This window comes from Macrobrachium rosenbergii, chromosome 15 (assembly GCF_040412425.1).
Source record: "Macrobrachium rosenbergii isolate ZJJX-2024 chromosome 15, ASM4041242v1, whole genome shotgun sequence".
Classification (NCBI taxonomy): Eukaryota; Metazoa; Arthropoda; class Malacostraca; order Decapoda; family Palaemonidae; genus Macrobrachium; species Macrobrachium rosenbergii.
The window spans coordinates 45,755,201-45,777,620 of NC_089755.1; the positions used below are offsets into that span (position 1 = coordinate 45,755,201).

The 22,420-nt window shown below is 33.9% G+C and overlaps 1 protein-coding gene across 1 annotated transcript in view; it reads right to left on the reverse strand.

Moving 5' to 3' along the window:
• Positions 1–22,420, reverse strand: part of LOC136846637 (uncharacterized) — a 228,212-nt gene that overhangs the window by 121,645 nt on the left and 84,147 nt on the right. The window lies entirely within an intron of this gene.

The window sequence follows — 22,420 nt, forward strand, 5'->3', positions numbered from 1 at the left end:
TGATGATGAAATAGATAAGATTAGAATGCAGGCAAAAATTGAAATATCCTGATAGTATTAAACAGTGCATTTGAAGTGGCAAAAAAGACTATGTATCAAAACCAGAAAGAACCTTACAACACAAAAATTTGCTTGTTCTGCCTTATATAATAGTATGAAAGATATCCCTCATCTTCTTAAGAATTTTTTGTTAATGTCGCATTTAAGAACAATACAACAATGAAAAAATGTACTTATCAAGAACTCCCAGACAATATTAAAGGGGTGTGTATATAAATTCCGTGTAAGTCTTGTACAACTTTTTTATATTGGCCAAACTGGGAAAGCACTGAAAAAAAGAATTGAACAACATAAGAATGTGTGAGATATGCACAAGGAACAGTGGTATATTTTGTACATGTTAGTGAGAACAATCATGCTATCAACTGAAGGGGCAAAAAGGATTGTATATTCTAATAATGCACTGGAAAGGAACATCATTGAATCTAGCTTCATAAAAGAAAGTTACAACCATAATATGAATATCAGTCAAGGAATGTATAAACTTGATCCTTTAATATCAAAAGAAATTTGTAAATTGTTTTAAACTTTAAGGTAGGTAGAGATGTATGAAAATAGGATTATCATATTTGTAAACACAGTACGAGGGTAGTAATGTTAATGAGTTTCCAACCTGCCTGGCATGACACCTGTCAGGTGGATCTGAGGTGGGGTATGGTCTGTTTATCAGCAATGTCCCCTGAGAGTCTATTGTGATTTTTTTAGCCAAATGAGTTTTAAAGGCCATTCCTACCTCGACACCGGCCTGAGTGGGGATATGAGCTCTAACGATTTTGTATGTTCGTCAGTACTGTTCTTGTAGTATATATATTTGTGACTTCTCACACTCTGTATCAGTCCTTCTGTCAATGGCTTGAAATAAAGTCGAAACCGGTCAGGACCTACACCCTGTTTCTTATTTTTCACCTGTGGTAATGTGTGATATATATATATATATATATATATATATATATATATATATATATATATATATATATATATATATATATATATATATATATATATAAATATAAGCACACACGCATATATATATATACATATTAAAACATCATGAAATTTTATATGAAAATTACGTAAAAGGAGAACTTTTCTCTTTCAAAGTATGGCAGTGAACGACCTCCATCCTTTCAAAATACAAATAGGTCAGCATTGCTCAGGAATGAACTCCTATGACCTTTCTGCCTCCGCGACCCACTGACCTTAGCTCAGTTTGGAAATAGATCCTACTAAAAAAACTTACCAATTAATTCAGCGTAATTAATTCATATTCATGGAAGCTCTCATGCGATGGGTACTTGTGTGAAAAGCAAATCATAAATAACATTTTCAATTTGATGCTACAAATAGCATCTACCTTTTCGGAAGTATGTTTCCCCAGTTAGTAACCAATTTAGATTTTCAAAGCGTCCTTTGGAAGCTTGAATTTCGAGTATATGGCCCCTGTGGGCTTGTTCCATGTGAATAGGGTTCACCTTTTAAGAAAAAAAAAAGTAAATTGAAAGTCGGCACATCTCCTAAGAGCGGACGTGGACTGAGATATATTCGAAGTCTCTACCTTATCGTATCCCAAGAAGGCGGATATGGCATGTTGGAATAATGAACACTGAAAATAACTACATTTTCAAAGCATTTTTGAATAATGTACATTGAAAGTAGCTACCCTTTTAAAGCATTTTTGAATGATGTACATTGAAAGTAACTACCTTTTCAAAGCATTTTTTAATAATGAACATTTTCAAGTAACTACTTTTTCAAAGCAGGTTTGAATAATGTACATCAACAGTAACTACCATATCAAAGCATTTTTGAACAATGAACATTGACAGTAACTACCTTTCTAAAGCATTTTTGAATAATGAGCGGAAAGTAACTACCTTTTTAAAGCATTTTTGAATAATGAACATTGAAAGTAATTACCCTTTCAAAGCATTTTTGAATAATGTACATTGAAATTAACTAGCTTTTTAAAACATTTTTGAATAATGAACATTGAAAGTAACTACCTTTTCAAAACATTTTTGAATAATGAGCGGAAAGTAACTACCTTTTCAAAGCATTTTTGAATAATGAGCGGAAAGTAATTACCTTTTTAAAGCATTTTTGAATAATGAACATTGAAAGTAACCAATTCTTTAAAGCATTTTTGAGTAATGAAATATGAAAGTAACCCTTTCAAAGAATTTTTGAATACTGAATGTTGAAAGTAACTGCCTTTTCAAAGCAGTTTTGAATAATGAGCATTGAAAGTATTTTTTTTTTTTTTTTTTTTTTTCAAAGCATTTTAATAATGAACATTTTTAAATAACTAAGTTTTCAAAGCATTTTTGAATAATGAACATTGAAGGTAACTACCTTTTCAAAGCAGGTTTGAATAATGAGCACTGAAAGTAACTACCTTTTCAAAGCATTTTTGAATAATGACCACTGAAAGTAACTACCTTTTCAAAGAATTTTTGAATAATGAACATTGAAACTGACTACCTTTTCAACGCATTTTTGATTAAAGAACATTAAAAGCAACTACCTTTTCAAAGCATAAAAGGAGCACGGAACACTTCAGTGCACTAATCTTTCAAGACGTCAAGGAATAACTGTAGTTTCAGCAGCTTCCCTTTCAAAAGGGTATAAGCAGGAGTCTCGTTTTAAGCAAACGGTGCCAGATACGTAAGACAGACTTCACAATTCTAAGAGTACAAGCGCAACACTCAACAGTAAATACCGTGCCACGAAGATAATATCAAGATAGCATGTCTACTTTAACATACATATGTACGGTGCATACTGACATACTGATTAACATAAATGCATTAATTCATTCATGCATACGCCAAATATAATATGTCAGAAATAGTTTCAATGAGGAAAAAGTTAATGAGGAAGTTTTACTCATGAATAAAGCACCAACATCTATACAGTTTTGCATGAATGTGTGAATGCAAATAGTGAATACCCTATGTTTATACGTGGGTATATGATATACATAATTAATCAAATGGTAGGTATGTATGGCACAAAGTTAATACTTACCTTAATCAGTCAACTCGTTTTATTGATACTAAAAGACCCTTGAACAACTTTGGCCCACTTTAAGATTAACTGAATGATTCACATGATTAACATGGCCATGCTGAGATTAAAATCTGGGGAAGAGATATTTATATATATATATATATATATATATATATATATATATATATATATATATATATATATATATATATATAGATTTAATTAATAAATAAATGGTGAATAAAAGATATAGACTGATAAAGACAAATAATTTAGTGAATTATTGAAAATATAAATGTACAGTGAGATAGGTAGTAGACAAGTCAGTATAAATTTACAAAATAAATATATACATAAGAATTATATATATATATATATATATATATATATATATATATATATATATATATATATATATATATATATATATATATCATAAAAATAAATATAAGAAAGAAAAAATCTAGCAAGCCAGTACAAATTTACAAATAAAAATATATATATATATATATATATATATATATATATATATATATATATATATATATATATATATATATATATATATGATTATTATCACTTTTGTACGTGATTCATTTATCAAGCATTACCACAGGTGAAAAATAAGAAACAGGGTATAGGTCCTGACCAGTTTCGACTTTATTTCCAGAAACCATTGACGAAGGACTGATACAGAGTGTGAGAAGTCACAAAAATATATACTACAAGAACAGTACTAACGAACATACACAATTTAGAGGCTCCATATACCCCTCTGGCCGAAGTCGAGGTAGAGTGGCCTTAGAAACTCATTTGGCTAAAAATCACAATAGACTCTCAGGGGACATTGCTGATCAAACACCATACCCCACCTCAAATCCACACCACAGGGTGTCATGAGGCGGAGGTTGGAAACTCATTAACATACTGCCCTCGTACTGTGTTTACAAATATGATAATATATTTTCATATATCTCTACTGCCTACCAACAAAGTTTAAACAATTTACAAATTTCTTTTGATATTAAAGGGATCAAGTTTGTAGCATCCCTTGACTGATATTCATATTATGGTTGTAACTTTCTTTATGAAGCTAGATTCAATGATGTTCCCTTTTTCCAGTGCATTATTAGAATATACAATCCTTTTTGCCCTTCCCAGTTGATAGCATGATTGTTCTCACTAAACATGTACAAATATACCACTGTTCCCTTGCATATCTCACACATTTCTTATATTTATTTCAATCTTTTTCCAGTGCTTTCCCGGTTTGGCCAATATAAAAAGTTGTCACAAGATTTACACGGAATTTTATACACACCCTTTAATCATTGTCTGGGGAGTTCTTGATAAGTACATAATTTGTGTATGGCCAGGAACCAAGATATAAAACTTTTTTGCTAAGTTAAATCAATTAGTACCATCAATTAAATCTCACGATGAAATGGAAATGATGGGTGCTTACCGTTTCTGGATGTCCCTCATACGAAGAAATAGCAGTAGGTTTAAATATAGTGTGTAGGAAAAACCCACTAACATTTCTTCCTATGTGCATTTCTATTCTGGACAAAGCAATAGGTTAAAAAATCAGTGTTTTCATCTATGTTTTTAAGAGCATTACGGTATGTAGCCTGAATATATTGATTGATGAAATAGATAAGATTAGGGAATGCAGGCAAAAATTGAAATATCCTGATAGTGTATTAAACAAGTGCATATGAAGTGGCAAAAAGACTTTGTATCAAAACCAGAAAGAACCTACAAACACAAAATTTGCTTGTTCTGCCTTATAATAATAGTATGAAAGATATCCTCATCTACTTAAGAATTTTGGTGTTAATGTCGCATTTAAGAACAATACAACAATGAAAAATGTACTTATCAAGAACTCCCAGACAATATTAAAGGGTGTATATAAAATTCCGTGTAAGTCTTGTGACAACTTTTATATTGGCCAAACCGGGAAAGCACTGGAAAAAGAATTGAACAACATAAGAAATGTGTGAGATATGCACAAGGGAACAGTGGTATATTTGTACATGTTAGTGAGAACAATCATGCTATCAACTGGGAAGGGGCAAAAGGATTGTATATTCTAATAATGCACTGGAAAGGAACATCATTGAATCTAGCTTCATAAAAGAAAGTTACAACCATAATATGAATATCAGTCAAGGGATGTATAAACTTGATCCTTTAATATCAAAAGAAATTTGTAAATTGTTTAAACTTTAAGGTAGGCAGTAGAGATATATGAAAATAGGATTATCATATTTGTAAACACAGTACGAGGGTAGTAAGGTTAATGAGTTTCCAAACTCCGCCTCCATGACACCTGTCAGGTGTGGATTTGAGGTGGGGTATGGTCTGTTTATCAGCAATGTCCCCTGAGAGTCTATTGTGATTTTTAGCCAAATGAGTTTCTAAGGCCACTCCTACCTCGACACCGGCCAGAGTGGGTATATGGAGCCTCTAACGGTTGTGTATGTTCGTTAGTACTGTTCTTGTAGTATATATATTTGTGACTTCTCACACTCTGTATCAGTCCTTCGTCAATGGCTTGGAAATAAAGTCGAAACCGGTCAGGACCTACACCCCGTTTCTTATTTTTCACCTGTGGTAATGTGTGATATATATATATATATAGGAATAAATTTAATTGCAAATATCTAGACAAGTCAGTATGAATTTACAGAACAAATACATGTATATATATATATATATATATATATATATATATATATATATATATATATATATACACACACACACACACACACATATATATATATATATATATATATATATATATATATATATATATATATATATTTATATATATATACCTATATATATATCACATGAATGAAAACTATAAAAGAAAAGTAATCTTTAAGGCCACTACCTATAAAATGTATCAAAAGTCACCTCCTACCGAACTACGTGCCCAAAACATACAAATTACCATAATGATACACGCTTCACAAATAAGTACCAGTCAGTTATAAATAATGATCTATGTCAGGAGACTGATATAATAAGTAACCTAGCAGCCATACTGTCAGGTTTATCCTGTACACATATGAGTACCCAAAAAGATGTTTTTGTCATTTATATACGATTTGTTGCTATTCACACAAGCGTGACTTTTTTTTTTATATTCACAAACAAATTTGATAAGTGCTTCCGGGCATGAGTACATCCATTATAATGCCCTTTGGGTGAAAGTTATTCCCAGGGTATAGTGAATTCGATAGTCAACGATATTTGTGGCTTAATATCACGAATACTTATATCTATATATACATCTTCCACTTCAATCTCATGTTTCCTTCAGTATTTTTAGTCCTGTCATCTCAGATTACGTTAATCCCCATTCTCTCTCTCTCTCTCTCTCTCTCTCTCTCTCTCTCTCTCTCTCTCTCTCTATATATATATATATATATATATATATATATATATATATATATATATATATATACGAGTATATATATATATATATATATATATATATATATATATATATATATATATATATATATATATATATATATATATATACTGTGTATATATATATATATATATATATATATATATATATATATATATATATATTATATATACACACACGTATGTATAACTGAATCACGAAAATAGGGAACGTGATAAATATATAAATAAAGGAAAGTGAAACGACGGAGTGTTTCACTTTCCTTCATGGTACTGTTTTATTTATATATATATATATATATATAATATATATATATATATATATATATATATATATATATATATATATATATATATATATATATATACGTTTATATACATATATGTATGTATGTACGTATAACGCGTGTGTACGTCACACTTGCAATGTGTGAACTCACAATCGAACTTAAACTACGACTGCAAGCACACTATCTCAAATGCTACATATACAAATATATCTTACCAGAAATACTCATTATATTCCAACATTTCAACGAACGTTCCAACTGAGAAAAAGTGGAAAACCGGACGACGCAAGTTCCAGGTACCAATGTAATGGCAATTATCAGCTAACTCGCTCCAACGCATAAATTAATGACGGACATACTTTCCACACTGCTACGATAATGTCAGGAGCAACGGGCGTTCAGGAAATGACAATACGGCATAAGCTTGAATGTGAGTTTAATATTAAACGGCAACGTATGGATGCATTCTCAATACTGTATCATTGCATTCTCAGACATACATCCATACACAACGGAAAAATACAATACATCCATACAACAGAAAAATACAATATGAAAAGCTGTTTCATCGATCTGCAAATTCATACATACGGCGCATGAATCTAAAACTACTGTACATTCCTGCGCTATGGATGAATCTGGTTCCTATAAGAATGATTAAAATCATGTGGAATCAATCCACTGAAATATGGACGCGCATTCTTACAATGCGAAAAATTATTGCATTCGCAGATCACACCCCAACGCATTATAAAAGAACTGGATCGTGTACCGATACGATCATACATTCATGAAGCAATTATAATCGGACAATGATCTTGCTCTGTTGCTTCATTCAATAGCCTCTGTTGACGGAATTAGTTGCGTTACATTTTATGAATAATAATAATATAATCGGTGCCGCTGTATTCTGTTCCTTCTGCCTTCCCGTGGACACGCGATCAGATCATAATAATATTTGTAACCATACAAATATACATTTTACAAACACACGTATATATACATACATATATGTGTGCGTATAAAACGTATATCTGTATGATTACAAGCAGTATTATAGATCTGATCGAAAGTCTCAAGAAAATATATATATATATATATATATATATATATATATATATATATATATATATATATATATATATATATATATATATATATATATATATAATGTTTGTGTATGAGAGAGAGTGTGAGAGAGAGAGAGAGAGAGTAGAGAGAGAGAGAGAGAGAGAGAGATTCATCTGGCATACATACCTGCACTTGTGGCACAATGCATCTCTCAATCTCTCTTTAATTAAAGTTCCATGTGGGTAAGAAATGAAGAAACGAGAGAAATGACGTCTAAACTGAACAACTAAATCGTCGTCGCACTGATATCCAGCAAGCTACTGGAGAGCTGTTAATAATAACAATAATAAAATAACAATAGGGAAGCAACTGGCGATAGCCATAAATATCAACTCTCCTTATTTTCCTTGGCTGCTCAAGGCGCGTGAGATATACGCCTAATGGCACTATGGTGCCCGACCCGCCGCCCCTCATGTAAAACTAAACAAATGGACTAATTCAAGCTATTAAATGCATGATCACTAATATCAGCAATCTTTATGACCTACCACAACTTTCGCCATAATTGCTTTCTGGCAATTACAACTCTTCCCCTTTTATCTCCTGGAATAGACACTCGATACAGCGAGGTTAGTCCACACCACTCCATGGAATCGCTCGGCGACGGATAACTGTCGCAATGCAAATTAAGTCTTCACTAAAAGTCAGTTTTGTCTGCAGCAGCCTCGTCTAGATTAGCTTCCAACAGCTGCTGTAATCTGCTTCGTCTGGGGAGATTACTCAACAGCGCTCGTTGCAGTCCGCCTATTCTGAAGTGGTTTCCAACAGTATTTGATTGATTGTTTGGTTGAATATAGAATTTAGGCCAAAGGCCAAGCACTGGACCTATGAGGTCATTCAGCGCTGGAACGGAAATTCACAGTGAAAGGTTTGAAAGGTGCAACAGGAGGAAAACCTCGCAGTTGCACTAGGAATCCATTGTTAGGAGAGGGTGGGAAGTAAGATGGAAGAGAATATGAAAGGAGGTACAGTAAAAGGAACGAAAGGGGTTACAGCTAGGGGCCGAAGGCACGCTGCAAAGAACTTTAAGTGATCCCTACAGTGCACTGCACGTGGTGCACTGACGGCACTAGCCCCCTACGGGGCCAACAGTATTTGTTACAATACTTGTCTGTAGCAACTTCCAGCAGCCATTATTGTAGACCATTTTCTCTGGAGGAGGTCTAAGAGCAATGACTGAAGTCTGTTTCACTTACAGCAGCTTCAGGCAGTTATTTACTGCAGTCCTTCTGGTCTGGAGAAGTATTCAGCTGCAGATTTTAGTAACCTGTTTAAAGTAGTTTATCCTGTTTGGTCTAGAGAAATTTTCCAGCATTAGATTTCATTAATCTGTTTTGAAGTTCGTTCTGTATGGTGCAATTTCCAGAAATCTTGTTGTAATCTGTTTTGTCTAGCAAAATTTCTAACAGCCTTTGTTAGCTTGCATCCACACTACAGTCACCAACTCATCACACATACACATCACAAAAAGGTTCAATACCAGTCAAAGGCTTAATGATAATTCTAAACAGTACTTCACACGATTACTCCGCATTTGCCAAAGGTTCCTGCTCCATTCGCAGTCGCTGACTTGTCTTCAACATTTTCGTTACTGAGGTGAGGATGCAACCTAAAAAAAGGCTGTTAGAAACTTCACTAGACAAAAACTATAATAAGATTTATGGAAACCGCTCCAAACAGACAAACTTCAAAATAGATCATTGAAATCTACTGCTGGAGCTTCTCCAAACAGTAAAGACTGCAACAAATGATTGCTGGAAACTACTCAAGGCACTACAGACTTCAGCAAAGACTTCGATCCCACCAGACAAAATGTTCTACGACAGTGGTTGTTGGAAATTGTTCCAAACAACATGGATTCCAACAAATACTGTTGGAAAATCCTTCAAAGTAGTCGGACTGCAACGAACGCTATTGAGTAATCGCCCCAGAGAAAGTAGATTACAATAACTGTCGAAAACTAATCTAAGCGAGGCAGCCTCAGACAAAACTGACTTTATATGCGATAAGTTGCTGACCTGTGTTCATGACATGTTTTACTGTTTTGCAGACACTCAATTACTGTACGTTTAATCTGGAGCAGTTTTATCAGTCTTTATTGCAGGCCGTTTCACCTGGGTCAGTCTCTGATGCTACTGTTGCAGGCCGTTTTGTATGAAGTAGCGAGTGCCCAATCTCTGTTTTAATTTTGGAAGCAAAATACAGTAATTACTCCTCATCAGATCAACATTGCTTGGCCTACTTCGTTCAAAGGCTGAAGTTGGAACTACCTCGACGTCTCTCCATCGATGACCTTTACAAAGAAACGATGATAAAGAGTCCTCTTGACTCATCCTGAATGATGATCTTCTTCAGCACAAATATAATGCGAAAAAAAGATATACTCTTGGAGGGAATAAACATGCATCATCAGGTTTATAAGGCCGAAACCGGAATACCAAATCCGGATAAAAGAGGAAGGTTGAGCTTAGAGTAAACATTCATGACTTGTAAATCCCAAGGGACAACTATGAGCAAGAGTTCTCGCTGGAGAAATTTTATTGTAATAAAACAGTCGATAAATTTTAGCAGTCTGGTGCAAAAGATACACCGGCTTATCGATTTCTTGGTACTTCCTCCTTAAAAATTACAGAGAAACTTATTAAAGCATGGTAGCTCATACTAATATATATATGCAGATATTATGTATATGTATATACATACTCATATATATAATCACAGATCTTATCAACTTAACATTCTGCAACCTTAGTATGAAGCTCACCATCCTCGTGAAACTGTTTTATATATATATATATATATATATATATATATATATATATATATATATATATATATATATATATATATATATATAATATACATAATACACACATACATTTATATATATATACAGTCCATATATTGAGAAAATCAGGTAATACCAGAATCAAACATTAAGAAACTGTTTCAGATTTTGGCTAGGAGCATTTTCAAACACGAATTCCTTCATCACTTATGAGTTTCTTGAGTACAAATGAGTTTCTTTTTTAAAATACCAAATACATTGACACGATATAAACAAAAAGTAAGGAAATAAAGCAATGACTTTGGGATGAGAAAAGACAGAAAACGAGATGCCCCAGTTTGGAAAATAAACCCCTCAACGGATTCGAGACGTAATAAGATTACAAGACAGGAAAGCGGGAAAACTCTTGGTCATAATCTCACCAGAAGTCTGCAGAAATAAAACGATGGCTTTATAGTCGTTCTTTACTCTATCTACTGACCTAAATTCTACACGATAGGAAGTAGTTGGCTGGTTTGGATTAAACAGCCCTGTGCCTGGACTGGACCTTGTCCAATGCAACCCTTAAGTGTGCTAAGCTGTTGAAAGGGCTAAGGGGCCTGACGTGGACCTCTGGACTCCCTAACAACAGAAACAAAGGAAAACACGACAAGTGGGGGCGGGGTCGGCACTGACATTGAGATTTGAGGTAGCTGTGAAAATGTCCATTTATTTTCAAAGAAATAGTGAAGCAAACTTAAACAAATAAAAAATGCGCCGAAGTTTCTTTGGCGCAATCGAGTTTTCTGTAGAGCCATACGTATAATCAAGGCCACCGAAAATAGACCTATCTTTCGGTGGTCTCGGTATAATGCTGTATGAGCCGCGGCCCATGAAACTTTAACCATGGGCCAGAGGTGGCCTTTCTTATATCGTTGCTAGAAGCACGATTATGGCTAACTTTAACCTTAAATAAAATAAAAAAAACTACTGAGGCTAGAGGGCTGCAATTTGGTATGTTTGATGATTGGAGGGTGGATAATCAACATACCAATTTGCAGCCCTCTAGCCTCAGCAGTTTTTAAGATCTGAGGGCGGGCATAAAAAGTGTGGACAGAAAAAGTGCCGACAAAAAAAAGTGCTAACGGACAGACAAACCCGGCACAATGGTATTCTTTTACAGAATACCATTTTTAGTTGGAAAACTAAAAAGTTGAGAGGTCCTTTAAATTACCCTTAAAATAAAGACTTCCTAAACCTACTTACAAGTTTGTAAAGTGTTTCACAGTGACTAGATAGCACTCCTTCATTCATCTCTGTTGGTTTGTCAGAGTCCAGAGGTTCACGACAGGGGAAGGCCAGTGCTGACATAAGCCAGCTTAACCCGAGCCAACACACTGACGTCTTCATTAGTGCTGGCAGTGAGCTAAAGGGATGTATACTGTCTACAGTGGTTCTCAACCCGGGGGGCGTCAGCAATTTCCAGGGGTTGGGGGGACGTGACCCCTATGGAAAAATTAAAAATTCTCTCATTATATTCGTTATTCCCTTAACAAGAGTCGCTAATCAGCAGTGTCAAGTATCTCACCCATTCATTCCAAAAAGAATAAAAACACCCCTTCTCTTTCTCTTATTTTTTATTTTCCTTTAAATCTGGGAGGGAATTTTACTCATAGATGCAAGGGGGGCGTAGAGGGAAGGACCAAGTCTTAGAGGGGGCGTGGTAATAAAAAAAGGTTAAGAACCACTGGTCTAACATGTTAACAATAAAATAATCGTAAATACTTACAAGAACCCAGGCAGTCGAGAATACGGAGAATTCCCGCTTCTTGGATATTATCATTCATCCTGAATCTAATCTTTTCATCATCATCTGTCTACCTATCCTTCGCCCTTCTTTTTCTCTTTCTTTCACTGGCTGCAAATCTACTTATAGTACTGTCTCTCTCTCTCTCTCTCTCTCTCTCTCTCTCTCTCTCTCTCTCTCTCTCTCTCTCTCTCTCTCGCATAGAATATAATTTACTTTCTGTATATCTACTTATTTACCTATCTTAGTAAAAATTCATAGTGATTCTGAATGTTTCATAATTTCTCGATAAGTTGTATCATTGTACATCCATAATAACCCTGACTCTCTCTCTCTCTCTCTCTCTCTCTCTCTCTCTCTCTCTACTCATTCGCATAGAATATAATTTACTTTCTGTATATCTACCTATTTACCAATCTTAGTAAAAATTCATAGTGATTCTGAATGTTTCATAATTTCTCGATAAGTTGTATCACTGTACATCCATAATAATCCTGACTCTCTCTCTCTCTCTCTCTCTCTCTCTCTCTCTCTCTCTCTCTCTCTCTCTCTCTCTGTGTGTGTGTGTGTGTGTGTGTGTGGGCATAGGCCTTGGCTCTTCCCTTGCAAAAACATAAAAATCTAACCATTAAAACCTTTCAGTTAAAAATACATGTTGAAATCATCCACTGCTCCCTAAAAAAAAATAAAAAAAAATAATCATCAATCATTTCGAGAGAACAAAAGCTCAAAGAAACTAGCAAGGTCACCAAAAGACCCAAGGTCACAGAGAAACAAAGAAAAAACAAAGGACAAGGTCACTTACAAAGCGGTACTAGACATTGCCTCCAAGAGGCGTTAATGGGGTCGCTTGTCACATTGTTCAAGGTGGAAGTTAAAATGATATTAAATGAGCGAAGAGGTGTTTTTGTCCTCCGGGCTATTGTTGTGCCCTTGTATTATTCTGCTTGGATGAATCTCCCCTCCACGAAGCGAGTTCAGGAATGCTTTTCGTTACGGAGAAGAATAAAGAGGAGAACTGTAAAAGGAAAGAGTGAGAGAAAAAGGAAATTGAGAAGAGCACAAGTCAAGTAAGAGAGAATGAAGAAATTATTACATATGTTAGGGTATGTAAATAGAAAAATAATTCTCGAGTGAGTTATGATTATCATTGGTAGTCATAGTAGTAGTATTAGTAATAGGCGAAGAAAAGCTACTTTTAACAATAAATATTTTGAGAATGCTCCAATACACAAACCTCTTTCCACTGCCACTTTGGTTAATGCTGATCTGACTTACCTAAGAAGTTACTATCTTAAAAAGACTAACGGCTGGTCTGGACAAGCGAGGGTATCTACGATCGCATCTCGTTAATCAATTAACTATGCAATCGAGAGAATGCAAACCCTTAACCTCAAGCAAAGCAAGCAATCAAAGTTTTCTTTCGACACCAAGTTGCATTTCGCAATGAACAACGCCTTGAGGTTGTCGATGGGGTTGAATAAACGGGAAAACTGACCACAACCTAAAAGTCACGAGGTGCAAAATATCCCTGTCATAAACTGGCTTCATAGATACAAAAGCTGATTTTGAGCCACATTAGGGCTCGTTGCCACTTGCACAAGAACGAGGCAAGTTTTGGTTACAAGCCCGTCTTTCTGGGCTTGGAACAGCATGTGTGTGTGTGTATACAAGCTCTCATGGCATAATTACAGTACAAACAAACAGGCAGCTACAAGCGTTATGGAGATGATAACCTCAATCTCCAAGGAAAATATTCGGACAAATTCCCGAATATTATTTCAGAAAGCTACAACTACACAATCCAAATTATATAGTTTTCATTCCGATACTTTTAAGTTGGTTATTATAAAGATGTCCTTTTAATTATTGCAATGGACTTGTAATATATATAAAAAATATGTATATATATATATATATATATATATATATATATATATATATATATATATATATATATATATATATATATGTATGTATGTATATATATATGGCTATCGTTATTTCATAGCAGACCATATTCCAAAACAACTATGTCAAGGACATTACTAACTTAATGAAATGGTGTACTTTGATCTAAAGGGACTGACATCACAGCCCTGTTTCATTTAGGTCTGCTCAAAGAAAAGAAAAAGGAAATGCGATAAATTTCCTTCACAGCGGAGAAAATTGCACAAAGGCTCCAGAGGCACAGTCACCGGAAAACGCCAACGACATATAAGGGTTTTATGGACAGCCATAAAGAGAAAAGAACGCCAACGGCTGTCGAATGGGGCGACATCTAGCGGCAGCGAGGATAGGTGGAGACGAGAACTCCCTTCTAACTCTCTCACTCTTCCTCCTCCTCCTCCGAACCTCCTCCCCATCACATGGCAAAGGAGGAAGAGAGGAATGGGGAGTGGAGGAGGGGTGCTTCATTATCATTTGGGTAAAAAAAAAAAAAGGATATACCTGGATTGATCGACGAAGCAAACAAAGTATGCGAGAAAGCCGCCGCGAAGACATCGAGTCGGCTGCAGCAGCAACAGAGCAGCGCTTTGGCTCCCACCCACGTCCTCGATCGTAAACATGCATCTCCACAACGTAATCAAGACGTAAAGGGACTCTAATAACCGCGAGAGCGCAATGCTGCATCTCCTTGTAAGCGTCTCCTCTGCGCTGAAGCTTTAATAACCTATACAAAAAGGACCGGAGGGGCCCTTTTGCCGGAGCAACCACGACGTCCCTCGTTATTAATAAGCTGTGACGGCCCCGTTCTCAGGTTCCAGGCGGGGGCGTCTGCAACACTCGCCTGGAAGTCAAGATGGCGGGTGGCGTGGGAGGCGGAAGAGAAATGGGGCTAACAGATGTCTGGAGGAGGAGGAGGAGGAGGAGGAGGAGGAGGAGGAGAGAGGGTAAGAGAAGGGATTTAGCTTTTGGGGCATCTTGGGATTACAGGAAGACAGATACATGCGATACGAAGGGATGGAGAATACTAGGGCTTTGTCGATGTAAAAGCAACCATCGCAGGAAGTAATAACGTTTGATATTTAGGTATACCTTTGACCAACTCACAAAAGGACGACTAAGTGAGCGAAAGACCAAATTAACAGCTATTTCTCGAGAAACATAATGTTATCATCAACGAGTGTCAGATGCTCACATTTGCAAAGAACTTCTTGCATTCCCAGTGGGGTGGAGAGTAATGTAATGTTAGATGTTATTCAATCAACAAATAGATTCAGTGAACTTTAAATACAGAACAACGCTGACTGAAAAGTTACTCTGTGTAAAAAAACTTGCTGAAAACATATATGAGAAAATGCTAGCATTAAAAAATGTCACTATATACGCAACTAACTAAAACGAAATACTGGTTGATGCGTTCCTCTACCAGCGAATGAATTCACAGGACATATTTCACAATATGATACAGTAAAAGTTATATTCTATATACATAATTATATAAAAAAATACTCCTGGAAAAATGGTTCCACAAAATTGGATGCTACTCTGTAAATAAATGAAAAAACGAACAGTCTTTGAAGAAACGATAAAATAAAAGATTTCTACTTCTAAAAAAAACAATAAAACAATACAAAGGTACATGGAAATCGGATAGAATCATTTATTTGTGTGTGTGTGTTTTTTTTTTTGCCGCGGAGAATAATGAGGTGTGGCAATGATGGTTTTGTACCCATCTTTCACAATTACGACTTGCACAATCACGAGGTAGCCTTTAAATGGAGAATACCTGTTCCACGAATAAATACCTTTGGCACTGAGTGATGGCTGGACTAATTGGTTCATTAAGACCGGAAAGGGATTGTGTAGCTTCTATGGAAATGCTTCGAAATGACGATTGGCGTAGATAACAGACACACGTATACTATGTACTTACGCGCGTGCGAGCGCACACACACACACACACACACACACATATATATATATATATATATATATATATATATATATATATATATATATATATATATATACAGTATATATATAATGGCTTCCTTCCAACCCCTTCTCTCTCTCTCTCTCTCTCTCTCTCTCTCTCTCTCTCTCTCTCTCTCTCTCTCTCTCTCTCTTTCTCGTGGGTTTATACACGTATGTGCACGTGTTTGTGAATTACAAACATACATATACATTCATCTACAAGACACAATCACATACACACACATAGTGTACATATATATACATATATATATTTATATATATATATATACATATATATATACACACATATATATATAATTCATATATATATATATATATATATATATATATATATATATATATATATATATATATATATATATATATATATATATATAGATATACAAGCAATCAAGCATTGTTATCGTCTGATTCAGCTAAACAAAAGAAAACAAGAGGCTCTAAGGATTTTTTCCTCTTATTTACCTAAATACTGTATCATGCTTTTACAAAGAGATACAGAGGCTCAAAAACATTCACATGACACAATCGTTACACAGTCATCAAATTGTCGAAAAAGGACTATGTTAGGTTATATTAAGTTAGGTCAAAATTTGACGTATGCTTTCACATTAATTCAAATGTTCTAAAAATAATTAGGTTCTTCTGTGCTCGTGAAAATCATTCCCCGTATACTAACATGCGTAACTGATCTCTTCTTCCTATATTTCCTATCACTTTCTGTTACTTCTTTCAAGTGAACACCATATTCTTTAGAAGCTTGAATTTCTAGTCATTGGCCCCTGTGGGGTTGTTCCATATGAATAGGGTTCATCTTCTGAATAATAATAATAATAATAATAATAATAATAATAATAATAATAATAATAATAATAATAATAGTTCTGACTCAAATGCCATTTGCAGTTTTCTGTACTGTGATTTTCTTCGCAATTTCGACAGTTTCAATCTAACACCAGATCTACCGGTAGCTCATCAATCCGAGGCGAGTCGAACCATGACTTAAAGAGTTTCAGAGGACGCTGAAATAAATCACTGGTAACTATAATAAAAACGGCAAATGAACTCTAGTTACCGAAAGGTCATCAAAAAATACGCCAGCACAAATTCATTCCTGCTTTCTGCTGACGTCTCCTGAATTCAGGTGTATCGGTCGTATTTTCCATTCCCTCTTACTCATTTATTTATCACCTTTTCCTGTAACTTGTAACTTTCTGCAGACTTATTTTCCTTTGGAGCCCTCTTGGATTTATAGTCTGTCGACTCTATCCAACTGGGGTTGTCACAATAAAATTCTAATAGAATTCTGAGAAGCAAAATTCCAAGTGGAGTTGTCACAATGCGATTCTAATTTGAATCCGGGCAAGCAAAATTCTGCTAAATGAATATCGAGCAGAATGCTCCGAGGAAACATTATAACAGAATTCTCTGTAAGGAAAATATAATAGCATTCACTTAAGGCGAATTTTAATTGAATTTTTCGATGCCAAATTGAGACTACACACAAAAGCAAAAATCGACTCGAACCGAAATTAGTGGGTTCCAGAAGAAATTTTGTCCGTAAGAGTTTTCAGCTGAAGATATAAAGAATTGAAGGAAAAGAAGTTGTAAAATGAGTATCTGAACTGAAGTTACAATGAACCGATCAGGAGAGGAATTCTGAAGGAATTTTCAGTCGTGAAACTCTGACTGAATTCTTAAAACTGATTTCCTGATTAAGCTATCAAAGGTGGAATTCTGATTCCGCTGAGGTTCTCAAAGTTAAATTCTGACGGAATTCTAAATCTAAATTCTAAATCAATTCTCAGAAGTGATTTTCTGGTGGCATTCACAGAAGCGAAAGTCGTGAATAATCGTAATGCATTAAATTCTGGTAATATTCCATGGCAATCGGCATTCTCAGAAATTAAATTCTTTTGGAATTTTCACACATAATTTTACTGGAATTCTTAGAAATAAAATTCTAAAACAAATCAGAATTTAAATATCAGTGAAATTCTCAGAAATGAAATTCTAAAACACATCAGAATTTAAATATCAATTAAATTCTCAGATATCAAATTCTAAAACAAATCAGAATTTAAATATCACTGAAATTCTCAGAAATGAAATTCTAAAACAAATCAGAATCTAAATATCATTCAAATTCTCAGATATAAAATTCCAAAACAAATCAGAATTTAAATATCAATGAAATTCTGATATAAAATTCTGAAACAAATCAGAATCTAAATATCATTCAAATTCTCAGATATAAAATTCCAAAACAACTCAGAATTTAAATATCAATGAAATTTTCAGATATAAAATTCTAAAACAAATCAGAATCAAAATGTTACTGAAATTCTGAAACAAATCAGAATTTAAATATTACTGAAATTCTCAGATATCAAATTCTAAAACAAATCAGAACTTAAATATTACTGAAATTCTCAGATATAAAATTCTAAAACAAAACAGAATTTAGATATCACTGAAATTCTCAGATATAAAATTTTAAAACAAATCAAAATCTAAATATCACTGAAATTCTGAAACAAATCAGAATCTAAATATTACTGAAATTCTCCGATATAAAATTCTGAAACAAATCAGAATTTAAATATAACTGAAATTCTCAGATATAAAATTCTAAAACAAATCAGAATTTAAATGTCAATGAAATTCTCAGATATAAAATTCTAAAACAAATCAGAATCTAAATATCATTGAAATTCTCAGAAATGAAATTCTAAAACAAATTAGAATTTTACTATCACTGCAGTTCTCAGAAATGAAATTCTAAAACACATCAGAATTTTACTATCACTGAAATTCTCAGACATAAAATTCTAAAACAAATCAGAATTTTACTATCACTGAAATTCTCAGATATAAAATTCTAAAACAGAAATGAAATTCTAAAACAAATCAGAATTTATATATCATTGAAATTCTCAGAAATGATATTCCAGAATATTCTCAACTTTTCAATGCAAATGAAGCTCTCTGAAGTTTATGTATAAATGTCTCAAATTTTCAACCACACTCAAATTCAGAGAAATGAAATTCCAACAGAATATTTACAGTTTCAGTACCAGAAAAAATATTCTAGTATAATTCCCATGATTTCATCACATTCTTGGAAGAAAATATTTGAATTATTTAATGAGTAATTAAACGCAAACATGGGATAAAATTCTGAATATTTAACGTCTTCCAAACATTGCTCAAAATAGGTGTCGTGTGCGTAAAATACATCTCTCTCTCTCTCTCTCTCTCTCTCTCTCTATAAAGAAAGTCCTCCACGAGGTATAATATCCCTGAGAGATCAAAGTGATGTTTGATGGAGTGTTAAAGAAAAGACTTCCGCAATTTGCATTTTGCAATGAATTGCAGGAGATTTCATCTACGAGACCAGTCTAAACTGATTCCGAAACGGGATGTGAGAAATTTCGAATGCTACAAAGAAAAGGTGAAGAAATGATTCGATAAAAAAATACCAAGGGAAGCGTACGAGTGAAATGAATCAGAACAAAGAATGAAAATCAAAGTGAAGTGAGTTACGAGAGATGTCATCATCATATTCCAGCAAAAGGTCATTTTTTGAAGGAAAACTAAAACTGAAGACAAAAGTGAAAATTATCAGTTTGAAAAATTAAATGAGTTAAAGGAAACCTAAAAATACTGGTTTAAAAGTGAAATGAGTTGAAGGCAGTCTAAAAGTATTATTATAACAAGTTTAATGAGGTGAAAATAAGTGTAAAAATAGTAGCATAGAGGTGACAAGTGCTGAAAAAAAGTCAGAAAATGAGAACAAGAAAGGAAATAAGGTAGAGGGAAACTAATAAATATGACAAAAGTGAAGCAAAACAAGAGGATTTTCGAAATATGGCGAACAGAAATGAAATAAGTTAGAAAACAGCCAAAAAAATTTTAAGAATAAAAAGAAAATCTTATGAGTTTACACGTCACGTGAATTAAATAAAATTGCAACAATAGCAGAAAAGCGAAACACTTTATATATATATATATATATATATATATATATATATATATATATATATATATATATATATATATATACTGTGTATATATATATGTGCGTGTGTGTGTGTATGTATACACACACACATATATATATGTTTGTGTGTGAGTTAAGAGAAATAAGTTAATTTACAAAATAGATATAAACTCAATTAAAATGAGAATGAAAGAGGAATGAATTAGATAAAGCAGGGAAATTGCTTATATTCACTCTAAAATAATGGGTATTAAAATGAGTCTAAGGTGGTCCAAAACCCTGAGTGTGCATGAAATGAGTTAATGAGCATTTAAAATACACCAAATGAATGAAATGTGGTCTGCTCAAAATCATGGATTCGAGCGAATTATTCTGAGGATATAAGGAATCGGAGAATATGAGGACTCCGAGAATATAAGGAATCGGAGAATATGAGGACTCTGAAAATATAAGGAATCTGAGAATATAAGGACTCTGAGAATCTAAGGACTCCGAGAATATAAGGAATCGGAGAATATGAGGACTCTGAAAATATAAGGAATCGGAGAATATAAGGACTCTGAGAATACAAGGGATCGGAGAGTATAAAGAATCGGAGAATATGATATAAGGAATATGGAAATATAAGGAATCGGAGAATTAAGGACTCTGAGAACATAAGGACTCTGAGAATATGAGGATTCTGAGAATATGAGGAATCTGAGAATATAAGTAATCTGAGAATATGAAGACTCAGGGAATATAAGGAATCTGTGAATATAAGGACTCTGAGAATATAAGGAATCTGAGAATATGAGGACTCAGGGAATATAAGGAATCTGTGAATATAAGGACTCTGAGAATATAAGGAATCTGTGAATATAAGGACTGAGAATATAAGGAATCTGTGAATATAAGGACTGAGAATATAAGGAATCTGTGAATATAAGGACTGAGAATATAAAGAATCTGTGAATATAAGGAATCTGTGAATATATGGACTCTGAGAATATAAAGAATCGGAGAACTTATATAAAGAATCTGAGAATTTGAGGACTCTGAGAATATGAGGAGTCTGAGAAATAAGGAATCAGATTTAGCAAAACTGCAAATATCACAAGTAAGATAAGTTAGGTGAAGCCTTAAAGGACAGTTACGACAGTGAAGTGAGTTACAGGCCGTATAAAGGAGTATGCATGGCCATATAAGATAGAGAATGACGATAAATTCTGAAAAATAAAAAAAAAAAAAATAAAAATTTAAGGGCTAAAACTTCGCGTAGACGGAAACAAAACGTGATTATCAAAAGTATGTGAGACAGTAAACTATTATGATAGTCTCAATTTTACATAAAATTAAGACAATGAATGAATGAACGAATGAGTGAGTGAATGAATAATTATAAGTTATCTGGCGTCATAACTGCAGTGAAAATTTAGGAACAATGCAACTACAATAATGAGACTCAAAGTCATCAGGAAACTACAATAAGATGTTCTAAATTTAATCCTGAATTTAGATAAAATATACCAACTATAAGAGACGTTTGTAATACTCTCAATTTTTCACATAATGGGGACAAATATAAGACCGACCCAATTCAACCTTTGGTAGGGAAACAAACGTGAATTGCTTTCAATTTTACATCAAATGGACGACAATAGGGCACGACCACAGATAAGTATTTTACACCAGACATAAAAATGATACCGCAAACCCACAACTCAACCGTCGGCAGGAAATTCAGCAAACATATTGTCAACTTTGCATACAAATTCAGGACAAACGGCTGTCAAGGACCACAACAATGGCGCACAACGGTAGGTGAGAAAAGAGGCAGATGCGGTACCTTGAATTTTACAGCAAATACAGCCTGAAAGATAACAAGAACAGCAACAGAATGAGACTCAACTTCAGGTGGGAAAGTAAGCAGATTCGATGCTGTCAATTTTATAGACAATAAAATTTCTGAAAATATTTTT